Below are 25,944 nucleotides of genomic sequence, written 5' to 3'. Positions count from 1 at the left end.
CCCTGGCCGGACCCGAAAAGACATATATATATATATATATATCTATATATATATATATATATATATATATATATATATATATATATATATATATATATATATATATATATATATCACGTTTACTACTTCCGGCAGGTTCACAAAGTAATGGATGTTGGTTCTGCCGATTGCGATTTGCAATAGGTAGATCCGAAAACATATATATTATGTTCTAAAGTCTTGGCGGGTCTGCAATATCACATAACACTTGTCATTTGCAATGAGCGATGGTAAAGCCAGACCCGAAAATATATGCATTATGTTTAAAAGTCTCGGCGGGTCCGCCGTATCACAAAGCGTTTCATGTACATGTATGTGGGACCTGCCGCTTGTGATTTTCGATGAAGATTCCGGACCCGATATTTTATACATTATATTTAATACTTCTGGCGCATCTGTGATATCGCATATTGATGAGCCTCATAAATGGGTAATTATATGGGCTCATTTTACCTCCTAACCTAGTCAAATCAACCATTCTCTTAGCTTATTTCTGATTATATTTATGCTTATAGGGTGTGTTGAGTTAGTTAGTATGCCATGTGGTCTAACATGTATTTAATGTAGATTATTGATGGATTTCGAGGTCAAAGTCAAGGATCTAGTGGTCAAACTACAGAAATAACTCGAAGTAGGTAGAGGAGAGGACTTATAGGAGGGAATCCCCCTCATTTATTGCTCCTCACTTTTAATTCCCCTTCATTTAGCTCAGAGTACAAGCAGCCGAATCATGCACTAGAAGGCAACCGAGCAAGTAGAAGATGTTTGATAGTTATCTCGAGTTTTTGGAGCCAAACCTCCTTTATTTTAAGGAAGTTGTTGGTAGCTTAATATGTATAAGTAGAGAGGCCTAGGGTCGACTTTTTTACTTGTGTAAACTCTGCACAAATTTCGAGCTTACTATTTTATGACAATTTTATGTAATCTTGCTATTTTTTGATAATGAAGATGGAATCCTTTTTGAGCTAGCACTGAGTTACCTCAAAGGGCTGAAGCTCTTGGGTTAGGGCCCAATCCAAGCATCCAAGCTTCTCTTTACTTGTATTTTTATGCTTTACTTCAGTTTGTAGATTAGTTTGTTGTTAGATGTATTTCTCTTATGGTTAAGAATAGGTTGCTTTTGATGATTTAGTAGCTTGCTTCCATTTGTACTTTCTGTAGCAGGTTAAGCAGTGATTAGAGAAGATTCAAAAGGTTAGCGAAAATGCCTTTACCTCTCTTCCTCTCTCTAGAACCATTATTTGAGGCACAAACTCTCTTTCTGCCCCAAAAACACAAATTTTCCTAATTCCTAGGACTTCTAGTGTTTGCAGCTCTCTAGTAGGTTTATAGTCCAGTTTCCCTTTGCTTTATATCTTATTTATCATGTTCACTTCCTGATTTGCAATAGTCCTTTTGCATGCTTTCCTTTCTTACAACATTTCCCAACATTTCCTTCTATACATCATAGTTTAGGCCATTTTAATGCAAAACTCTATTTTTCCTAGAATGCACTCATTTCATTGGTTGCTTGATTTTCTTGGTTGACTGTCAGTTTCTATGTAACAGATCTCTTCCAGCAGTAGGCTAAATTACCAGTAATCACACCCTCCATCTGATCCATTCCCTATAGGTCTCCCAAACCTCACCTCAATTCTGCCCTAGTTTCCTTCATTTTTCATAGAACTTCTTCCTCTCTCCTTGAGCAAACCCAATCATATTTCTCTCTCCTGGTGATTCATGGTAGACCTTAGGAACCCTAACACCTCATTCCAACCTTCATCCACCTTTTTCACCCACTCTCACACCCTCAAAACAGTGAAAATTTCTCTCGGCCTCCTCCTATAGGCCTCCTGTAGTTTCCCTGTTTTCCTCTTGTGGTTTTCCTGTGTCCTCCTATAGTTTTTCCTGTAGGATTTCTTTTAAAGGCCGAGTATGGGAAAAGTGTCCAGAAGGCCACCTAAGACCTCCTAGGACCCATCCACACCATCCTACATCCTTCCAAGCTCCAAAATTGCCCTCTAATGCCAATTGTTGGCTACCACACTCACACACAATAAGTTAGATGCATGTTAAATTCACATAAAAACACATAAAAATCCAAAAATATGTTTTTTGCTTATTTACTTCTAGAAATAGCATGGTTAGATGTTGTTTACTTCCTTAAGTACGTAATGGAATTTATTTCATGGTTTTCATATTGTTTTTGGCAAAAGTAGAATTAGCTTGTTAATTAGGGTTTACTAGGTTTTGCTTTACATTCCAGTCTTTCTCCTTTCTGCAGTTAGAATAACATCTATAGAGTAATATTTCTTTCCTTTCATCACACATAGAGCTTCTTCTGAAATCTATAGAATTTGGCTTGAGCTCCTAGTGATCTCATGCCGACTGACCAAGTGACAACCTGCAGTGAGAACTAGTACTTGTGCATATAGCACCGACGCTTCCAAGTTTGTTACGAACTACTGGGTTGATAAAAGTAAAGTTGGTAGCCCAGGAATTGCATCATTCTTGCTGCAATATTGGCTGTAACCACTTTTTGGTGCCGTTGCTGAGGAAGCGTCAAAGTATTGTATGATTACTGCTCTCTTCTATTTCCTATTGCAACATTCTGCTATAGTTTATTTTGGAAAAAGTAGACTAGTCATTTCTTTTCTTTTGGTTTTGCATTTCTTTGCTTTCCTTTTCAATTCTACAAATTTCCATTCAGCAAGTTCATTTCAGCTAGTTGCAATTTGTTTTGTTCAATCACAATTTTAGTTTCTCCAAGTAATTTCAGTGTGGGAAAAAAGAAACAAAAGACCAGCCAAAAATATTTCCTTTCATGCCTCATAGGAGTAGAGATACCTTAGGAAAAAAATTTCCCAACAACCCCACTGCTTCACATAGCCAAACTTCTCTCTTCTTCAGTGGATACAATCAAGAATAACCCTTAGGTGAACATCCAGACATATTTGAAGAACCTATAGGGGAAGAAGAAGAAGAAAACATTCCTCTGGAGCCAATGGCTGAAAACAGAAATGATAGGGGAAATGGAGAGAGAATAGAGGGTACCTTGCCCATTCGAGAGACCAATGGGAACACCAAAATGAAGAATATAATTCTTTCAACCCTACCTCACTTCCATGGTCTACAGAAGGTCCTGACACCTTCTTGTTCGAGTTTTCTATCATCTGTCGAACTTATGACTATGTAGAAGACGAGCAAAAGTTGAAACTGTTCCCTTCTACTCTCAAGGACACAGCACTGCGCTGGTTCATGGGATTACCTAGAAATAGCATCACAACTTGGGCTTAGATGCAGCAGGCCTTTAACAAAAAGTATCGAGACTATTGTAGGTCAAAAGATACTAAAGAAGAAATCTTCTGAATGACCATAAGAAGTGATGAGTCCCTGGAAGACTATGAAGAGAGGTTCCAGCTCAATTACAAAAGGGCCAGGTGTACACTTGACCCTGAGTCTCTGAAGTTGGTCCTGCTCAGGGGAATTTGGGAAGACCTTTTAGACACCCTCCATCTACTAGCCAGGGGAGATATCTACCAACTATCCTATGAGGACATAAAGATTATTTTTAGAAATCATTCTAGAGCAGCCAGAAAGAAAGGTAGGGGGAGTCAACCCATAGCCAATACCTCTTCTTCCAATTCATCCATTAAAGGTGAAATTGGAAACATGCTAGAAGAATTCAAGAGTGAGATGCTGCAAACTCTTTCCATGCAAATGGATACCTTACATATCAAAAGAAAACAAGAGGAAGAAGAGATGGCTTTAGCCATTTTTTGCCCTAGATGCACCAGGGGGCATCATAGGAATCAATGCCCATTGAACTCTATAGATGTTTGTTCAATCTATGAAGAAGATCAATCTATAGATAAGTGCCCTTCCTTGCCCGAACTTCAAGTTGTATACAAAGGGGCCGAAGGAGTCACTGAACAGATTTATCACATAAACCAAAGGAGGCCGCATGGACCTAGACCATACCAGCAGGGGATGCAAGGAACATCTTAGGCATACTACAACCTCAACCAAGTCACTGTCATACCTTATTGGGCCCCCCTGCTCATCCTTCGTGGTCCACACCTCCTCCTTGGTCCTTCACATCTCAATATCATGCCCAACCAGCCACCCATTTATTTCAATCCTATGCTTAGCCGCAACCTCAGTGGAATGCATCTCATCAGGGGTGTAGGCCCCAATGAAACTCTCTTCCCACTCTTCTACCTCCACCACATGCTCAACCACAACTGTTACCTTTTGCTCCACCAAGGCAACCCAAAATCCCTACCTAGCCAAATCCAAACTCGAATAACATACAGACTCAGCAAGTGTATAGTGGGGAACCATCATGCCCAATTTATGCTGTGGAGATTCAAGAAATTAACTTGCGATCTAGGAAATTTCTCCTATATAGCCAGCGTTCACCCAGGGAGGTTGAGGAAGATAAATAGGAAATCAAACCTAAAGCAAATCCACCCTTTCCTGAGAGACTATCCATGACAATCCAACCTACCCCAGAAGAGACTGAACTCTTGGGAGAATTGAAACATTTATGTGTGAAGATACCACTTCTCCCAGCCATAAAAGATGTGCCTATCTACAATAGGTTGATCAAAGAGAAGTGCTTTAGGCATCCAGGAAGGCGCAAGAGAGATTCCCCCACCATCAATGTCATAGGATAATTGTCCGACCTGATGTTAGGGAAAATACTCTGTCCAAAATATCTGGACCCTGGAAACCCAGTAGTTGATGTCCACATCAATGGCACAATGGTCCCACATACCTTGATTGATCTGGGAGCTACCATTAATGTGATGACAAAGGACACAATGCTCAAACTTAACCTCCAAGGCTCCTTGAGGAAGACCACGATAGTGTTGCAGCTAACAGACCACTCCATAGTGACCCCTGAGGGGATTGTGGAATATGTGATGGTATCCATTGATTCTTGGGAGTACCCTGCTGATTTCTTAGTTCTCCAGCCAAAGGCAAAGCTTACTGGGTATCCTCTCATTTTGGGAAGACCCTGGTTGGCTACAGTCGATGCCTACATCAGCTACTAAGCTGGGAACATGACCATAAAGAACGGGCACATGTCCAAGCAATTAATCCTATATCCTCCTGCCCAACCCTTGCTAGAACATGATCTACCTCTCTGGTTGGAGGAGGAGGATGAGGATGAAGTTTATTCTACACCACTTTGTACATTAGAAATCACCATGGGGGGGAAACCGCAAGATGAGGATGATATGACTGAAAATTTGATTCAGAATCCACCTCCTAGTGTATCACCATTAGAAGACATAATAAGAGATACCAAAACAACCCCTCAACTAATCTCTGTGTCGTCGACCCCAATTCTCTCCATGTTAAAAATATAGAGTTCAGCCCATTAAGAAAATTGAAAATCAATCCATCCCTATCTACTTCCTAGGAGAAGGAGCTATGCAGCATACTGAGAAAACATCTAGATGCCTTCACCTGGAGTTATAAGGTGATGAAGGGAGTGCACCCTTCAATATGTACTCATCATATATACATCAAGGAAGATTTCAAGCCAGTCAGGCAGCCTCAAAGGAGGATGAACCCAACACTTAAAGATATTGTTAAGGAAGAACTACAGAAATTACTTAATGCAGGATTCATCTATCCCATCTCTGACAATGAATGGGTCTCTCCTTTGGTGCTAGTGCCAAATAAAAATGGTAAGTGGAGAATCTATGTTGACTATCACGAATAGAACAAAGCCACAAAAAAGGACCATTTTCCTTTACCTTTCATAGATCAAGTGTTAGACAGTCTGGCAGGGAAAAAGTTTTTCTCCTTCCTAGATGGGTTTAGTAGGTACAATCATATTCAAATCAACCCGAAAGACCAAGATAACACCACTTTCACTTGTCCTTGGGGCACCTTTGCATACAGGGTCCTTCCTTTTGCTTTGTGCAATGCTCCATCCACTTTCCAAAGAGCGGTATTGAGTATATTTTTTGAACGTGTTCATGATGCAGTAGAAATATACATGGATGATTTTACTCCTTATGGCTCTGACTTTTAGGAAGCTTTATCTAACCTAGAAAAAGTTCTAGATAAGTGTATTGAGATGAACCTCTCCCTCAATCCAGAAAACTGTGAATTTTTTATGACTGAAGGGACCGTGCTAGGTCATGCAATATCTCAACAAGGACTGCAAGTGGACCCCAACAAAATTGCCATCATCCAAAGGGTCCCACCTCCTCAAAAGGTGAGAGATGTCAGAAACTTCCTAGGCTTAGCTGGATATTACAGGAGATTCATTAAAGACTTTAGAAATTTATCCTCTCCTTTGTTTGGCCTCATAGGCAAAGATGTTGAGTTCATATGGTCAGAAAACTGTCAAGAAGCCCTAGATACCTTGAAGAGCAAGCTAGTGACTGCCCCAATTCTCAGAGTCCCAAACTGGGCCCTACCCTTTCACATTCATACAGATGCCTCGAACAAAGCAATAGGAGCATCCTTAGGACAAATTGATGAAAAGTTACCTTATGCCATATACTTTATAAGCAAGAACGTGTCAAAGGTAGAGTTAAACTATACAGTGACCGAGAAGGAACTCCTAGATGTCGTGAATTCCTTAAACAATTTCAGACATTATATCACAGGCTATCAAAACTTTATGCACACTGATCATGCCGCAATTAGATATTTAATGAACAAACCAAAGGTAAATTCTCGCATTATTAGATGGTTGCTTTTACTACAGCAGTTTGATCTGACCATTATTGATAAGCCTGGTAAAGAGAATGTTGTTGCCGACTTTTTGTCAAGAGTAAATTTTCCTACAAGTGAAGAAGGAATGGTGTATGACCAAATGCCAGATGAACACCTATTTTCTATATCAGTACTCTCTCCATGGTTTGCTAATATAGCAAACTAATTGGTTTCAACATAGTTCCTACCACACCTATCATCAAAAGAGAAGAGAAAGATAGTAAGGAAAAGTGCCCCTTTCACCCGGATTAGAGGAAATCTCTTCAAATTTGGCCTAGATCAGATCTTGAGAAGATGTGTCAGGGAGGAGGAAGTCTTTGACATCCTCCTGACATGTCATGACGGGCCTTGTGGAGGTCATTTTGTAGCAAAAATAACTGCCTTCAAGATATTGCAAGTAGGCTACTACTAGTCCACTCTTCATCAGGATGTGAGGAGATACACGAGCCAGTGTGATCGGTGTCAGAGGATTGGGAACCCACTCCAAAGGATGAAATGCCCATGCAACTTCAAGTGACCTTTGAGCCATTTGAGAAGTGGGGCATGGACTTTGTGGGGCCTATCAACCCCCCTTCAAAGCAGAAGCAATACATCATTATGTGCACTGACTACCTGACAAAGTGGGCGGAGACAAAAGCAATCAAAGTAGCGAAAAAGGAAAAAGTAGCTGAGATTTTGAGGGAAAACATATTCTACAAGTTCAGGTATCTGAGAGAGTTGGTCACAGACCAAGGCAATCAGTTCACTTCCAACCTGATTGAAGACCTACTCACACATCATAAGATCAAGCACCAGACTTCCACCCCTTACCATCCACAAGCCAATGGGCAAGTGGAGGTCACTAACAGAGCATTGGAATGGATCCTAACCAAGGTAGTGAGCAACAACAAAAAATACTGGGTAGATAGATTAGTTGAGGCCACTTGGGCCTACAACACAACATGGAAGACCACCACCAGGTTCACACCCTATGAATTGGTCTATGGGAAGAAGGCTTTGTTGTCAATAGAGTTTGAATTCAATACCATGAGGATGGCAGCTCAGCTAGACCTAGACCTCAGCCATGCATAGGAGAGATTACTTTAGCTCAATGGATTGGATGAATACAGATTGTAAGCCCTTCTCCATACAGAGGTAGTTCAGCTTTAGAGAAAGATATGGCGTGACAGAAATATCAGGAAGAAGCAATTCCAAGAGAGAGATTGGGAACTACTCTATGATTCAAGATACAAGGATTTCAAAGGAAAGCTGAAGACAAGATGGTTGGGACCCTACGCTGTGGAGAAATGCAATGACAATGGTTCAGTTCTGATCAGAACCATTGATGATGAAGCCATCCCCATGCTTGTCAAGGACATCAGTTGAAAGTCTACAAGAAACCCCTCTCCAAGTGAGAGTTTATTGAAGATTTGAATCAAAAAATGATAGTATTGGAGCACGTCTTAGCTTCCACTTCACCCATTCACTGAAGGAAAAAGAGAAAAAAAAGGACTCAAGTAAAAACCTCCATGAGGCGCTTGAGTCCCATCATTGGGTTGAAAACCTCTTCTGAGGTGGCCTAGTGATGTCAAAAAAAGAGGGAAAAGAATAAGATCCCTGGGTGAAAACCTCCCTTGGAGGCATCCAGGGCAGGAAATTAAGGTGAACACCTCTCTGAGGTGCCCTAGTTGTTTTCAAAAAATAAAAAAAAATAAAAAAAGAGAAAGAAAAATATGAATTTTATTGCATTGCAGGTTTGCAGGGGGACTACAAGGAGCAGAAGAATGTGCCAAGGGGACCCTGACATTCATACCAACATCCATCTCATCTTCTCCACACCTTCCTCCATCATTTTTGGCATCTCTTTCACCCCACTGTACCTCTTCTTCCAAAACTGTGTTTTCTACAGGAGGCTCCTGTAGGAATTACAGAGATCCAAAAGTGTCTACATGAGGCAGTTTGAGGGACAAGAAAAGCTTCATGAGGAACCTATAATCCCTCTTACCATCTTCAAACGTCCTTGCCATCATTTCCAAGCCTGCATCACACTCCAAGCATCATTATTATTTTTTTCCTTTCCAAGAAAAAACTCAAAAAAACATTTTTTCAATTTTGAAAAAAAAACAAAAATAAAAGGAGGAAAAGGCACCATTAACTTTACCCAAAGCTTACCTACTATCCCTCCATCATTCATATCCAGCTCTTGCATCATTCTCAAGCTCCAAGCACAGAGAAATAACTGAAGTTTCAAGGGGAGAAGTAGCTACAGGAGCTCCTGTAGGAATTCCTGTAGCAGTTGATCCCATAGAAGTCCAGCACCAGCAGTAAGGGACAACACATCTGAAGGTTGAAAAGGCACATGCAGCTCAGCTCTAGAAAAATAAGAACCTGTAGAAACACACAACAACACATCAACAAGCAGAGACATCATGCATGAAGTAAAATGAAGGCATGCAGTAGAGAAAGCCACATCACCTCACAGTCGATGGTAGCAAATACACTTGGATTACAGGTAAGTGGCTAAGTCACTCCTCTATCTGCATTTGTATAATTAGGAATCATACGAAGGCAATGAAATGCTTGAAATTAAAAGAGGGAAAGTTGACCAGTTAACCTGGCCACCTTCATTTAGTTGACTCCACTTAACTGAGATATCACCCACACATGCGCACAGTCAACTCAAGCAAAAGATGTGAAGGACATGTAGTGGGAGGAAGAGTTAACTCTGATGCAGTACTGAGGGGATGATTACGAGGGGGTTCATGATGACCAAACAGGTGGGGACCAACAGTCCTAATCTGGCAACGTACACCTTGCCAACTCAACACTCATAACTGAAAATAGCCATAAAAGGTAATGGGCACTCCTACCCGTGCATTCTCACCACCTTTTCTTCAGTTTCTCCTGGTAACTCAACCACACAGGAGTCTTCTTTTGCTCCTAAAGCCTCGTATCCACCATCCTCCATCGTTTTCCTCCATTTTTTTGCTCTCGACATTTTCTACAGGAGCATATACAGGAAATCTACAGGAGGGACAACGGGCTTCTACACGAGGGGCAATGAGTCATTTTGAAGGGAGGAAACGTGATTTTTGGCACAAATTTCAGTCTGAAGAGGTAGGGTTCATGAATTCCCTCTGTTGAATATCGAAATGCGAAAGAATTGGTCTCGAATTGAAGATAAAATGAATCTTTAAGAAGGTAGAAATACATAAAAAATAATAATAATAATAAATAACTTCTGTTTAAAAAAAAAAAACACAGTCCCCTCTGTTTTTCTATTTTAACTCAAAATTCTTTGTCTCCACCTCCATATCTAGTTTTTCAAAAGAAGTACAAGCAGTATGACAAGGGGGTTTATGAGAAAAGAGCCCACTAACTCCACTAGACTCCATGCACATCCTCAAGTGGTGGAAATATTTACAAGGGAAAACTGGATGAATTTCTTTGAGAAGTTTAGAGGGTTTGATGATGAAATTTCCCATGAATTTTCTCTCTCTCTGGTCTCTCACACAAGAACTCATGCTACTGTAACCATTAGAGGCCTCTCCATTGAAATAACCTCTGAATTCATCAATAGGGTCACTACCCTTCCTCTTGCGCTGCCTTGGAATAAAGATGAGAAAATAATTGGCCAGGCTACCAAGAGGAAATTTTTCCAAGATAATGAAGCCCCTGTTGAAGTTAAAAATGGAATTAGGAGGGCTAGTGTACCATATCCCTGGGATGAGGTTAGCTACCAAGTGATAAAATACATTTCTTGTGAGGGGAGGCACAACATTGTTTATGGATATCATTTCAGAATCCTCCAAGAATTGAGATATGGCATGGATACCCCAGCACATCAAAAGCTTGGTATCCCTTACTTTCTCCTTTAGCCCCTCATTGACTCCAGCACCAAGGTACAAAAAGGAAATTCACAATAGCTAGCTCACCATGGCCTAATAAAGATCCTATTAGAAGAAGCCCTCCATACCCTTACAATCCCTATAACATGGGAAGTTTTTAGAAATATGACAGCTGAGGATGACATCAAGGCATTAACCTATGTTGTCAGTCTTGCTGCCAGTGAGGAGGGAGAATAAAAAGGAGGAGAAGATGACATAGTAGAGCAAGAGAGGAAGGAGGAAAGAAAATAAATAGAGGGGAGAGTTGAAGAGGTAGAACAGGAGGTAGAAAAAGAGACAGAGCAGGAGGAGGAAAAAGAGACAGAAGAAGGAGAAAAGGAGGCAGAGAGGGCAGAGCAAAGAGAAGAATCCCCTGAAACTTTGGAAAGAGAAGCAGTAGCTACCCTCACTACCCTCAATACACCAGTCAAGCAGAAGTAGAAGAGGAAAAGAAAAACCTCCATGTATTTCAGGGCAAGGAAGAAGATTACCAGAATTAAAACAGGCAAACCTAAGCCCTCATCAAAGACTCCCATTAACATTGAAGACTCACCATCTGCCAAGGTGAAAGAATCTCCTTCCAAGACACCCATAACCTATTAAAGGAGGACTACAAGATCTTCCACATGGAAGGGAAAGGCAATTCTACAGGACGCCAAACCATACCTATAGGAGGCTAAAACAGTCCTATAGGAGACATTGTCCAAACTACAAGAGACACAAAAACTTGAGGAAAAGATAGGAGGACAACTAGAGGTGAAAGAGGAAGCACAAGAGCTACAAGAACCTAACCCCCAGCCTAATCTTGAATCCTCTTACAAACTACTTGAGGGAGGCAAGATAATCCCACAGAAATTTTCAATTCCACTGTTTTTCGAACTGGAAAAAGAGAGAGTGAGAATGCATAGGTGGATGCAGATAGCCAAGTCCAAAGGAGTTGAGGATATTGGCCACATAGAAAACAAACTCAAGGAAATGGGCAGGGAATTGAGTGCTCTCAGAGATAGAGAAGCCATTACAACAAGCCACCTTGAGAATGAGAATGAATTACTAAGGTGGCAGTTGTAGGAGAAAGAGACTCATTTGGCATACATGGCCGGCTTATCCATAGAAGCATTACAATACAGAACACCATCCAAATCTTATGGCCTCTATCTAAAGGAACAATGGCTTCAATTCCAAATAAAAACTTTGGCACAAAGAGGCATAATGCCTTTCCAAGACTATAGGCAGTTCATGGATTTGTGTGACCAAAGCACCTCTGAGGACAAAGCAAAGATGGCAGAGTTCTATCTACACAACATGGACCTCATAGACCTGAATGTGTGGGAACCTAATGCCAAGCTAGGGGATCTGCAATTAATGGCCACGGCGTCATGGATGAACCATGAAGAATTGAGGGTAGCAGAAATGAAAAGATTGTTAATAAAAGAGCAGAATAAACCATTGATGATAAGAGCTGAGCCATTAGATCCCATGGAACTCATCAACACACATAACCTGCTTGCCAATGACCCTCAAATTGCCCCTAAATATCTAGCCAATCAAGAACAAGCCATTGCACATTTTGAAGATATGCTTAGGCTACTTAGGGATGACTGTGTGCATGCATGCATGAGAAGATGGAACACCCTACCCCACAGCTTGTAGATCGGAGAATACCATTGCCCCCATGAGGCTGAAGGAGGCATTGAAAAGAGTGCCAATGTACAAGCACTCAATGCAAAGGCTGAAGGTCAACTGGATTGGCCTCAAACTGAGTCCTCCACTCATATTAGGCATGCTAGAAGGCAGAAGAGAAGAAGAAGATAAGGAGCAATGGAAGGACATAGACATAAAGGCATGATTTTATGGAGAACATGAGCAGACCACATAAGAATCCTGGAATGATAGGGAGTCCACTAGGGCCATAAAAGACAAAGAGATTGACTAGGTTTCTCAGAGGATGAGCAACACCTTCAGTAGGGGGGTGATGATGAGCCTCATAAATGGGTAATTATATGGGTTCATTTTCCCTCCTAAGCTAGTCAAATCAATCATTCTCTTAGCTTATTGTATGATTTTCTGATTATATTTATGCTTATAGGGTGAGTTGAGTTAGTTATTATGCCATGCTATCTAACATGTATTTAATGCAAATTATTGATGAATTTCGAGGTCAAAGTAAAGGATCTAGTGGTCAAAATGCAGAAATAACTTGAAGTAGACAGAGGAGAGAACTTATAGGAGGGAATCCTCCTCATTTATTTCTCCTCACTTTGAATTCCTCTTCATTCAGCTCGGAGTACAAGCAGTCGAATCATGCAACAGAAGGCAGTTGAGCAAGTGGAAGATGATTGATAGTTATCTCGAGTTTTGGGAGCCAAGACTCCCTGATTTTAAGGAAGCTATTGGTAGCTTCAAATGTATAATTAGAAAGGCCTAGGGCCTCACTAGGGTCGACTTTTTTGCTTGTGTAAACTCTGCTCAAATTTCGAGCTTACTATTTTATGACAATTTTATGTAATCTTGTTATTTTTTGATAATGAAGATGGAATCCTTTTTGAGCTAGCACTGAGTTACCTCAGAGGGCTGAAGCTCTTGGGTTAGGGCCCAATCCAAGCAACCAAGCTTCTCTTTACTTGTATTTGTATGCTTTACTTCAGTTTGTAGATTAGTTTGTTGTTAGATGTATTTCTCTTATGGTTAAGAATAGGTTGCTTTTGATGATTTAGTAGCTTGCTTCCATTTGTACTTTCTGTAGCAGGTTAAGTAGTGATCAGAGAAGATTCAAAAGGCTAGCAACAGTGCCTTGGCATATCTTCCTCCCTCTGGGACCATTATTTGAGACAAAGACTCTCTTGCTGCCCCAAAAACACATATTTTCCTCATTCCTAGGGCTTATAGTGTTTGCAGCTCTCTAGTAGGTTGATAGTCTAGTTTTTCTTTTCTTTAGATATTTTTTATCATGTTCACTTCCTGATTTCAATAGTCCTCTTGCATGCTTTCATTTCTTATAGAATTTCCCAACATTTCCTTCTATACATCATAGTTTAGACCATTTTAATGCAAAACTCTGTTTTTCCTAGAATGCACTCATTTCATTGGTTGCTTGATTTTCTTGGTTGACTGTCAGTTTCTATGCAGCAAATATCTTCCAGTAGTAGGCCAGATTATCAGTAATCACACCCTCCATCTGATCCATACCTTATAGGTATCCCAAACCTCACCTCAATTCTGCACTAGTTTCCTTCATTTTTCATAGAACTTCTTCCTCTCTCCTTGAGCAAACCCAATCATCTTTCTCTCTCTTGGTGATTCATGGTAGACCTTAGGTGCCCTAAGACCTCATTCCAACCTTCATCCACCTTTTTCACCCACTCTCACACCCTCCAAACAGTGAAAATTTTTCTCAGAATCCTCTTGTAGGCCTCCTATAGTTTCTCTGTTTTCCTCCTGTAGTTTTCCTATGTCCTCCTATAGTTTTTCCTATAGGCTTTCTTTTGAAGGATGAGTGTGGGAAAAGCCTCCAAAAGGACACCTAAGACGTCCTAGGACCCATCCACACCATCCTACATCCTCCCAAGTTCCAAAACCAACCTCTAATGCCACCTATTCACTGCCACACTCACACACAATAAATTAGATGCATGTTAAATTCACATAAAAATACAAAAATATGTTTTTTGCTTATTTACTTCCAGAAATAGCATGGTTAGATGTTGTTTACTTCCTTAATTAGGTAATGGAATTTATTTCATGGTTTCCATACTGTTTTTGGCAAAAGTAGAATTAGCTTGTTAATTAGGGTTTACTAGGTTTTGCTTTACATTCCAGTCTTTCTCCTTTCTGCAGTTAGAATAACATCTGTAGAGTAATCTTTCCTTCCTTTCATCACACATAGAGCTTCTTCTGAAATCTATAGAAGTTGTCTTGAGCTCCTAGTGATCTCGCGTCGGCCAACCAAGTGACAACCTGCAGTGAGAACTAGTACTTGTGCATATAGCACCGACGCTTCCAAGTTTGTTACAAACTACCGGGTTGATAAAAGTAAAGTTGGTAGCCCAGAAGTTGCAGCATTCTTGCTGCAATACTGGCTCTCACCACATATTGTTAAGTTTTGTACTGATATATCATTTGAAAGGGCCAATTTCAATTTGTGATGGGAAGTCAACGAAGCACTAAAAAGGCAGAGCTAATGGGTTTATGCAACAAATTTAATTCTTTTTGAGTTCCATGGTAAACCAAAGGTTTGCGTTAATTTCATTGTACAAAGGGAAAATCAGTGTTAAAGCCGAATCTGAAGAAAAGGAAATTGGTTGAGTTTCTTGGTGTTTTGGCCAATTGAAATGCACTTGATACATGCGTAAGCCTAGGTTTGCACAAGTCAAACACTATTTATTATGGTTAAACCGGATTAATCATTATTAAAGCATCTACAAAAGAACTCAAGAGCTGATTAACAAAGACAAAAAGCTAGCAGCCATTGTCATCTTCTATGTTCAGCTATTTTCTGTTATTTTATGTTCTTTGAGATGTCTTTACCCTCTGTGTAATATTTTGTAATAATTCTTACTTCAGATAGTTAGAGAAACAATTTTAGTAGTTTGACAGTTTCAAAGATCAGCAACTGTTTCACAAATGTATAAAAGGAGGAAAAATTACAGAGAAGGGGTTCGAATTTTGGAGAACTTGGAGACTAAGCCACTATATTCCTGATATAGCTGTTGATTAATGAAAGAATTAGAAGTTTCCATGAATTGTTGGGTATAATTTTGTAACTTCTCTATCATGTGTCATCTTATGTTTTCTTCTTTCAAGTATAGTAATGAAGTTGCAGGTCTTTATTTGCTTATGTAGATAAAGTTAAAATCCATTAAAAGAGCGCTCCTATACTTGGAGTTTTCATCTTCCTTTCTAAGTTATAGATAATAGTTTCTGTGTAAGGCATCATATTATCATTAACTTCTCCAAGGGTCACAGATAATAGTTTCTGTGTCAAGCAACATATTGTCTATGATTCAATTCTCATTTTCATAATTCCTCTAAGTGACAGATAATAGGTTTTATGTTAAGCAACATATTATCTTAAACTTTTCCTTCAAGCTTTCTTCATTCATCATTTATATCTAGTAACAAATGGCATTCTAATATTTTCCGGTCACATATGTATTAAGGGTTAAAGACCAAGTTTTCTAGGTCCTTCATTTAAGAATACAACAAACAATAAAGTGACAAATAAGTGACAACAAACAATAATCATTAATGTCTTAAGCACAATTTCTCCACAGCTAGGAAATTAGTTTCTTAAGGTACAACATTAATTGGCACAAAAAAAAACATAACCAAACTAGGGCTTCCAGAGGCCAAACCACCTCAATCCTCAACCAGTGATTCCACCTCACGGTTGGAGATCACTAACCATCACCAGATTGGTCTCTACCCAAGCTGTCCAAGGCTCTAGAGAATTTGTTCCAACCCGACTCTAGGACTAGTAACTCAACCCACAACTGCCACAAGGATCCAAATATTTTGTCCAACAAAGTCTCTAGGACTAGTAACTCATCCCACCAAGGGATCCAAAGCGTTTTTCCAACCAAGGCTTCCAAGAATAGTAACTCAACCCATTTTTTTTTGTAAATAAGATAAAATATATTACTTGGTAAACTGACAGATTACAAAATTTGGGTTGTGTGGGAAAGAGAACCCGACATAAGACCCAACCAAAATACTAGTGCTGATCATAGAAAAAGTGGGTTCTAAGTACAAAAGTGGGAATCACGGAGCCCTCTTTACAACATTCTCAAAATTGAGAGTATATAAGCTGAGAAAGGAGAAGGAAGCATTATTGCGGTCAACCACACAGATTTTGATTTCCTCCGTGACAGAAAGCTTTTCGCGGAGGAGGAAAAACATACACAAAGGAAGAAGAACAGGGAAGGAAACTGACGACATCACTCCTAGTTGGTGGTGACCCGATCCTCATCCAGTCGAATGGGAGTCTCCTGAGAGCTTCCCTCGTGCTGTGCGGTGGTGATCCGACGACTCATGGAGGCCCCAACATCTTCTTTCTTGATGCTCGGGGATCCTTCAGTAGTTGTATAAACCTTCGCTGTCAAATTTTTCTTGATGATAGTATAATTCAGAGCATCCCAAGTGATAAATTTGTAGTGGTGGATGAATTCTACATACATTACAAACTTCTCAGTGAGCTGGTCAATATTTGTTTCCATAACCTTGGTTCCTACATAGCAAGCCCCATTATGGTCTTCATTTGCCACCATGTTTCAATAGAACGTGTGTAGAGGTTTTTGCACGCCCTGATGAAGCAGGGTTCGGAATCCAGGAAAATTCGGTGTCGACCTCCTCAGTGGTGACCTCTCTACGGAGAAAATTTGCTTGGGCTTCTAAATTTGAAATTTTCTATTGAGTTTCTGGATTAACATCCGCCACGTAGCACAGAGCTATGGGCCTAGCAGATGTCTCTACGTGAGTGGTAGGGCAGAACCCAAGGATTACCAGCGTGAGGTTGCGTGACTGTGCCCACCTCCCTAACTTGGACCAGGGGTGGAGCGATTCCTTGGGGCCATTATAGAAGCAGAAGGATTGGGGGAACATGGGGAACTAGAGAGCAAGGGAACAAATGAGAGGGGAAAAGGAAGAGAGATGAATGAGGGGGAGAAGGGGGAGGGATGAATTTATAGAAGCCGGGAGAACGAGGGAGGCCTGAATGGGGGAGAGGGGGCGGGAAGGAGAAGCATGCAAAGATCTGATGAGGGATGGAGGAGGAATGACATAGTAGAGAGGATGTGTCTGAAAGGCAGAGGTCACACAAGGGATATGGGAGGTGGAATTGCGGGCTCTAGAATTAGGTGAGCCAAGAATGAGTCCTTACTCAAGCATTGTCCACCTGTCCTTCCAACTGAGAAGAGAATCGACCTTGTAATGATGAAAGGTACACAAACAATTATTGTTCGGTAGAGTAGTTGTCTTCATCATTCATTATTGCACATTGCTAATGGAGTTCCCATTCCTCCAATTCTTACCACGCTTAGGACTTCAGGTGTAGGGTACAAGTTGTACCTTCATTTTCTATTCTATCCGTGAGTTTATTTTCCTTCCTTCTGATTGCTTGAAAGTGGAGGCCTACCATGGTGTTAATTCCCTGCTTGATTCAATGTATTATTTTGTTTAGGCACCATTTTTTCAAGAAATTGTCCATTTCAATGCCCTTCTGAAGTTTTTTGCTGATTTGGGTGGCCAGTGTGGAGTCTCCTTCAACTATCAGAGGACTGAGGTTTAGGTTGCGCACTACAGTGATGCCATGTTCCATGGCATGAAGTTATGCAGCATTATTTGTGGTTGAACCTATATTTCCCTCATATATCCAGATTATCTCTCCTTTAGAGTTTCTAAAGACTCCACTAAAACTAGTCGGGCCCAGATTCCCTTTGGCTGCACCATCATAGTTGAGCTTGAAGATCTTTGGCGGCTACCAAGTGTTATTTTTATTTTCATGCCTAGGGATTGGAGTGACTTTATGGACCTTAACTTGAAGGAGATCTAGCATTGAGAGAATGCTCACTTCGAGGAAGGTGGGAGGAGATTTGATGTCTAAGTGGGTAGAGAGATCATAGTTTCTCGGAGCGCGTTACTGATCTTTGAGATAATAAATTCGTCGTGGGTGGAGAAGCCACAAAAGATTCTTGTGTTTCATTCCTTCCACAGAGCCTAGAAGATCAAACCAGGAATTAGATTCCATGTGCAGTTAACCAAAGGATGTGGGTAAAATCCCATTCTCCAGTTCATGATGGTGCTTTGAATAGAAGAGGGGTCTCGATCAGATATTTTGAAGACCAAACAAATCCAATTCCATAAATTGGAAGAGAAAGGGTAGAAATTTAACAAATGATTAGGGGTTTCTTCTTCTTGCTAGTAAAGGGGTCATCTCAAAGGGCCAATAAAGCCTTTCCTTCTAATATTGTCCCACTCTAGAACTTTTTTGTGCATGACTAACCAAAGAAAGATAAAAAAAAATTGGCCAGTGCTTCCTGTCCCGGATTGCATTCCACTTCGGATTTGGTTGGAGTTGATCATTCTTTGCAATGTATTTGTAGGTTTCCCTTAATATGAAGTGTTGTGCTAAGCTTTTTCCCCATATGAGTTTATCCTCAACAAGTAGAGGAGGATATGTCTTTTTTGTAATTCTGAAGAAAGGTCCGACCAGGTCTAGGGGTTCATATGGGGAGTCCATTCCTCTTGCTTCATCCAATTTATCCATCTATCATTTTATTCACTTTTTCCCCAGTATTGGTTGACTTTGACCTTCCCTCTATTTTTCATTTCAGCCTTGATTTGGTGATAGTGATCTTGATCAAGTTCAGGTCTTTGTTGCTAGGCATCCTGTTATGAAACCATCTCAAGAAAAGATAGAAAAGATAGATCAACGCCTTAGAATTCAGCCTCTTTGAGGGGGCAACCTCCTTTACATTACATAAATGAACAATTATTTGATGATACAAATGACAAAACCTCCTTTCTATATATAGGAGTGTAAGGAGTCACAATATAATCCAGCCGACCTAACAATAATAATATAAAGCCACAAAAATAACAATAGAGGGATTCTATGGGGCACAGAAATATAAATAAGGGGTATAACTACAATAGTAATGGGGTAATCACTAGTATTATAGGGACCCAACATTCCCCTCTCCTTCAAAAAAGTGTTGTCCTCAACGCTTGAGTAGTTCTGGATACTTCTGCATAAAATTCTCATCCTCCCATGTGGAATCTTCAGCGGATAAGTTCTTCCACTTGATAAGATACTCTGAAATTGATCGATTTCGTAGCTGTCGAGTTCTTGTTTCTGTGACTGCTTCCGGTTCCAATATAATTTTTCCTTCCTCATCAAATTCTGGAAATATTGTTTGAACTGGGAGCTTGTCGCCTATAACCTTCTTTAAACATGAAACATGGAAAACTGGGTGCAATCGAGAAGCTGCAGGAAGCTCCAATTTGTATGCCATAGTACCAATCTTTTGCAACACCTTGTACGGACCATAATACTTTGGTGATAATTTATTATCCTTCTTAGCTTGCTTTAGGGACATTTGCTTATATGGTTGTAGCCGTAGGAATACCCAATCACCTACATCAAAACTTCTTTCACTGCGATGTTGATCTGCCTGTTGTTTCATTCTATTTTGTGCCAACACGAGGTTATCCTTTAAGAGTTGGAGGACTTGTTGTTGATGTTCGATGTGATGTTCCACTGCCTGAACCTTAGAATTTTCTCTTAAATATGATGTGATGGATGGTGGTTGATACCCATAAAGTGCCATAAATGGGGTCATTTTTGTTGTTGTATGGAAGGAAGTGTTATACCACCATTCAGCCAGAGGCAACCATTTGACCCATTGTGTCTGTTTATCAGATACAAAGCAACGAAGATATCCTTCCAAACATTTGTTTACTATCTCAGTTTGCCCATCAGATTGAGGATGATAAGATGAGCTATGAGCTAACTGAGTACCAAGACAAGAAAATAATTCTGTCCAAAAATTTCCAGTGAAAATGGGATCTCTGTCACTTACAATAATCTTTGGGTTTCCATGTAGCTTTTGAATTGTTTCCATAAATGCAGTAGAAACTGTACTGGCTTTAAATGGATGTGATAATGCACAAAAGTGTGCATACTTGGTAAGTCTGTCAACTACCACCATGATGACACTCTTTCCCTCAGACTTGGGTAAACCTGTGATAAAATCCATTGAAACCTCCTCCCAACGTTGGCTTGGAATGGATAAAGGTTGTAATAGACCCGGTGTCTTAATTGTTTCAACTTTATTTTGTTGGCAAACCAAACATTCCGCCACAAACTTTTGAATATCTGATTTAAGGCCATCCCAAAAAAATTCCTTCTTAACCCTGTGGTAAGTTTTTAAAAATCCTGAGTGCCCTCCTAAGGGAGAAGTGTGCAATTCCATAAGAATCTTTTGTTTTAGCTGGGAATTCTTACAGAGGTATAAGCGATCTTTGTACCATAATGAATCATTTTTCCAGCTAAATGTATCAGACATACTGGAATCTTGTTGTAGCTTTCGAATAAGTGCCCACACTTCTTCATCATTCTTCCATTCCTCCCTTGCTTCGTTTATCCAATCTGGTTGGATAATAGAAATGGCGCACAACAATGCTTCCACATCCTCATCCTTTCTTGAGAGTGCATCTGCCACCACATTTTGCTTCCCTTTTTTGTAGATGATTTCAAAGTCATAAACCAACATCTTTGTGACCCACTTTTGTTGCTCTTCAGAGGATAATCTTTGTTCTAAAAAGTATTTAAGGCTATCATGATCCGTTTTTACCTTGAAGTGTCTTCCCATTAGGTAGGGTCGCCATTTCTTAAGTGCATGGAGTATTGCCAACATTTCCTTCTCATAAATAGCTTTGCTTAAAAACTTTCCCTTGATTGGACGACTTTCAAAAGCAATGGGTCTTTCATCTTGCATTAGAAAAACACCAATTCCATTTCCTGAAGCATCACATTCCACAATAAAGGTTTTTGTGAAGTCCGTTGTAGCTAAGACCGGTGCTTGGCACATTGCCTCTTTAAGATGTTCAAAGGCCTTTGTTGCTTCCAGAGTCCATGAAAATGCATCTTTCTTCAATAATGTTGTTAGAGGTGCTGCTATTCTCCCATAATTCTTAACAAACTTGCGATAATACCCTGTCAACCCAAGAAATCCTCGCAGATGCTTTATGGATGTGGGGATTTTCCATTCCTTAATGGCTTTAATTTTGCTAGGGTCTACCTTAACTCCTTCATGAGATACAATATGACCCAAATATTCCACCTCCTGGACTCCAAAGAAACATTTGGATCTTTTTGCATATAATTGTTTCTCCTCCAATAGTTGTAGCACCTTGTCAACATGTTCAACATGATCCTTCCAAGACTTGCTTTAGATTAGTATATCATCAAAAAATACTAACACAAATTTTCTAAGGAATGGTTTGAAAATTGAATTCATCAAACCTTGAAATGTTGAAGGTGCATTGGTAAGGCCAAAAGGCATGACCAAAAATTCATAATGACCCTCATGAGTTCTAAATGCCGTTTTCGGAATGTCTTCAATCTTCATTCTGATTTGATGATATCCCGAACGAAGATCCAACTTGGTGAAGTAAATTGATCCATGCAATTCATCCAGTAATTCATCAATGACAGGAATGGGGAACTTATCTTTAATAGTGAGCTTGTTGAGCTCCCTATAATCCGGACACATGCGCCATGATCCATCCTTCTTGTGCACCAATACTACTGGAGCAGAGAAAGAACTTTGACTTGGTTGAATTATACCAGCCTCTAGCATTTCTGCAACCATACGTTCAATTTCACTTTTTTGGACATAGGGATATCTGTACGGCCTGATGTTTGGAGGAACACTTCCTGGAATCAGATGAATAGCATGATCATGATCACGCATAGGTGGGAGACCTTTGGGAGTCTCAAATACCTTGGAATGATTGTCCAAGACTTTTTGGAGATCTGGAGAAATAGATGATTCCGATGTGGAAACATCTAGCGAACATAATTGTGCAATTACACCTCTTTGCTCCTTTTTTAGAAGCTTTGTCATACCATTAGAGCTGATTATCTTTCCTGGTTTCCCTGCAATACCCCTTAATTCAACTTCCTTTCCTTCCGTAGAAAATTTGATGAAAAGTTCTTGAAAATTAAAAGCTATTGTACCCAAGGATTGTAGCCATTGGACTCCTAGTACAACATCAGCACCTCCCATTGGAATGGAAAGCATTGGGCTAGTCAATACATATTCTCCCATGGATAGCTTGATATTATGGCACTTTCCAGAGCAATTTATTGTTCCTCCATTTGCAATCATCACTTGACACTCTGGTGCTGGATATAGGAAGCAATTCAATTCTTTTGCTACCCTACAATGAATAAAATTGTGGGTGCTTCCTGAATCAATCAACACTATTACCTTTTTCTTCTTGATTTGTCCTTCTATCTTGATGGTTTGAGGAGTGGTAATTCCCGCCAATGCATTACAAGATATGGTCGGATTTATTTGTTCTTCATCTAGGCTTTGTTCCTGGAGTATATCTTCTTCTTTTGACCTTTCTTGCTCCTTTTCTTCTTCCTCTTCACAATCTATGTAGAATAATTTCTTTTCAGCACACTTATGACCTTTAGTGTATTTGCTATCACAACTGTAACAAAGCCCTTTTGCTCTTTTTTCTTCCAATTGTTGTGGTGTCAACCTTATAGGTTGTGGAAGACTAGGGGCAACAACACTTCCATCTTTATAGTTGTGAGTGGTATGCTTCTTGATTGCCATAATTTTGCTTTCCATTTTTCTTGCTAACCTGAATGCCTTCTCTAATGAATCAGGTTCCCAAAGGCGAACATCATGTTGGATATTATCCTTTAAAGACCCTATGAACACATCAATCCTATGCTCCTCTGGAATATCTTTTACCCTTATGTTCAATTTTTGGAACTCCTCAATGTGCTCCATTACTGAACCCTTTTGTTTGAGACTTATCAATTGGCTAAAAAAAGTGTTGCTTTTTGTATCTTCATAATGTGCTATCAATTCTTCCGTAAAAATTGCCCAAGTGATAAATTTTTTACGAGAGCAAAGCCATTGATACCATACAAACTGATTTGGTTCCAAATATACAGTTTCCATACGTACCTTTTGTGTGTTTTGCACATTATTGAGATCGAAGAATTGCTCCATCTGTAATATCCATGTGGCAGGATCCTTGCCATCAAACTTCCTCATATCGATTTTTGGAATATGGTGGGTCTTCGATCCAACATTAGCATCTATGGAATCATGATTAACATTACTTTTGTTCACATCATGAGTTTCCTTTACAACCTTTTCACCATTAGTAAGTATTTCTTGTAGGAAATTTTTCAAATCTGTCTTCAAATCTGCCATGTCTGTCTTCAAATCCGTCTTCAAATCTGCCATTTCTCTCTTCAAATCTGTCTTTGAATCATCCATCTTAGCTTCCATGCCCTTTATCTTAGATTCCACGCCATTTATCTTAGATTCCACGCCACTTATCTTAGCTTCTGTTAGCTTTTGTGAGCGTGACATTTGTTGCACTTGTTCTTGTAATTTGATATATCATGTAGCATTTCTTCCTTTTCTTCATGAGTCATGCTAGAGATTTCAGGTTCCTTACTAGGTGTTTGCATTTTCTTTCCTTGGGGCATCATTTACGGTAATAATACTTTACTATGCCCTTTGAATTCTGTTAAACCAAGCTTACACAAAAATTTAAAAAAAAACTACACACCTTTTTTCACTTTATAGAAGCCTAATATTGAATCTGATGTATCTCTATAATTTCAGATCATCCAATTCTGAAATTGCAACCTATAGTAGCCTTATATGTCCTCTTTCTAATGCCACAAGTCTGACCCAAATTGGATTCTCCAAGGAAGAGTTATGTGAAATCTCCCGCAGTGACTTGCTTTTAGACTAATTCAGTAGAGCGAACTTATACGGCGTGCCACGAGTCACTGTTTCAACCTTTGAATCTGAAACACGCATACAAGAAACTAAAGTCCATTCATTTTCTATACATTCTTACGAAATTTCAATCCGATCCCCAGACAAAAAGTTATGACGTTTTCCATAGGTCACCTGTTTTGAATGTAATTCAGGAGTCTGCAAAAAGACCAACTTCCTCAGATCATATCTCCGCAAATATCGCACGAAATGCTCTAAAATTCAGACCCAAGGTTCAGCACGATTTCTTCTCAAATGGGGTTTTTTTGTGACTTCTGAAACGTCACAGAAAAAAATTTATAGCGAAAATTACACGATGACCTGTTTGGAGCAACGAAACCCTAGAATCCAAAGCTCTAATACCAAATGTTATGAAACCAGCTCAAGAAAAGATAGATCAACGCCTTATAATTCAGCCTCTTCGAGGGGGAAACCTCCTTTACATTACATAAATGAACAATTCTTCGATGATACAAATGACAAAACCTCCTTTCTATATATAGGTGTCTAAGGAGTCACAATATAATCCAACCGACCTAACAATAATAATATAAAGCCACAAAAATAACAATAGAGGGATTCTATGGGGCACAGAAATATAAATAAGGGGTATAACTACAATAGTAATGGGATAATCACTAGTATTATAGGGAACCAACACATCCTCCCAGAAAAGAGCCTTTTTCCCACTGCCAATTTCCTAGAAGCTATGTCTTTGAATGATGTCCTTGTTCTCCCAAGCTTGATTCTAGATGACTAAACCTTTAATGTTTCCATTGAGCCTGATGATTTGCTCTTGTGTTAAGGAGGGGGTGTACTTTTCTTTCCAAATGATTCCCTAGGGGAGTTGGGGTTTGCAAACCATCTCCATAAGTTTTTGGCTCCCAAGGCCTTTCCCAGGAGGTCTATGTCTCTAAGACCAAGGCCACCATCTTTTTTGGGATTACAGATTTTATCCCATGCTACCAGATCCCATTTCTATTTGACCTCTGCACCTATCCATAACAAGTTCCTCTGAAGGTTTCTGATTTTGTTTGAAATCACTTTTGGGGCTGCTAGAGCTGAGTACAAGTAAAGTGAGATGGCCTGAAGGACAAATTTAACTAGGATAAGACAACTAATCAAATTGAGAGATATGAAGGTCTAGTTGGCAATTATTTTCTCCATTTTGTTAATTAGGTTCTCCCAAGTGGCCTGGGAGAGAGGCTTGTCTATTAGGGGAACCCCATGGTAAGTGGAGGGTAGAGTACTAATGGGAATAGTCAGAAGTTTGATGATGTTCCTACAAATGGGTAGAGGAGTGTTAAAGAATAAAAACTTGGATTTCAGGGGGTTGATGGAGGTACCAGAAGTAGCTGAGAAATCCATCAGGATGGATGTAAAAGAGGCAACCTCTTTGATAGTTGGAAGGCCCATGAGAAGGGTATCATCAAAGAATTGTTGGTGAGTTGTAGGGGGGCCGAGGCATGGGGCTAGAGACCAGAGATATTATTTTCATGCAAGGAAGTAGAGATAGAGCAACCTATCTCTTCCGCCATTATAAAAAAGAGGAAGGGATAGATTGGATTGCCTTGCCTGATACCCCTTGAAGGATTGAAGGGTTTCGAAGGTGATCCATTCACGAGGATGGAGAAGAAATCTCCCGACACCATAGCCATGATCCACTTGATGATTTATTTGTGGAACCCAAACACATCCATGACTTGTCTCATATAGTTCTAGCTAATTTTGTCAAAGGCTTTGGACATATCTAGCTGAATCATCATACCTGGATTTCT

Source organism: Pinus tabuliformis, chromosome X, assembly GCF_031772625.1.
Source record: "Pinus tabuliformis cultivar Carrire ecotype Pingquan chromosome X, CPIR1, whole genome shotgun sequence".
In the NCBI taxonomy this organism is placed as follows: Eukaryota; Viridiplantae; Streptophyta; class Pinopsida; order Pinales; family Pinaceae; genus Pinus; species Pinus tabuliformis.
This window is presented reverse-complemented; position numbering follows the sequence as displayed.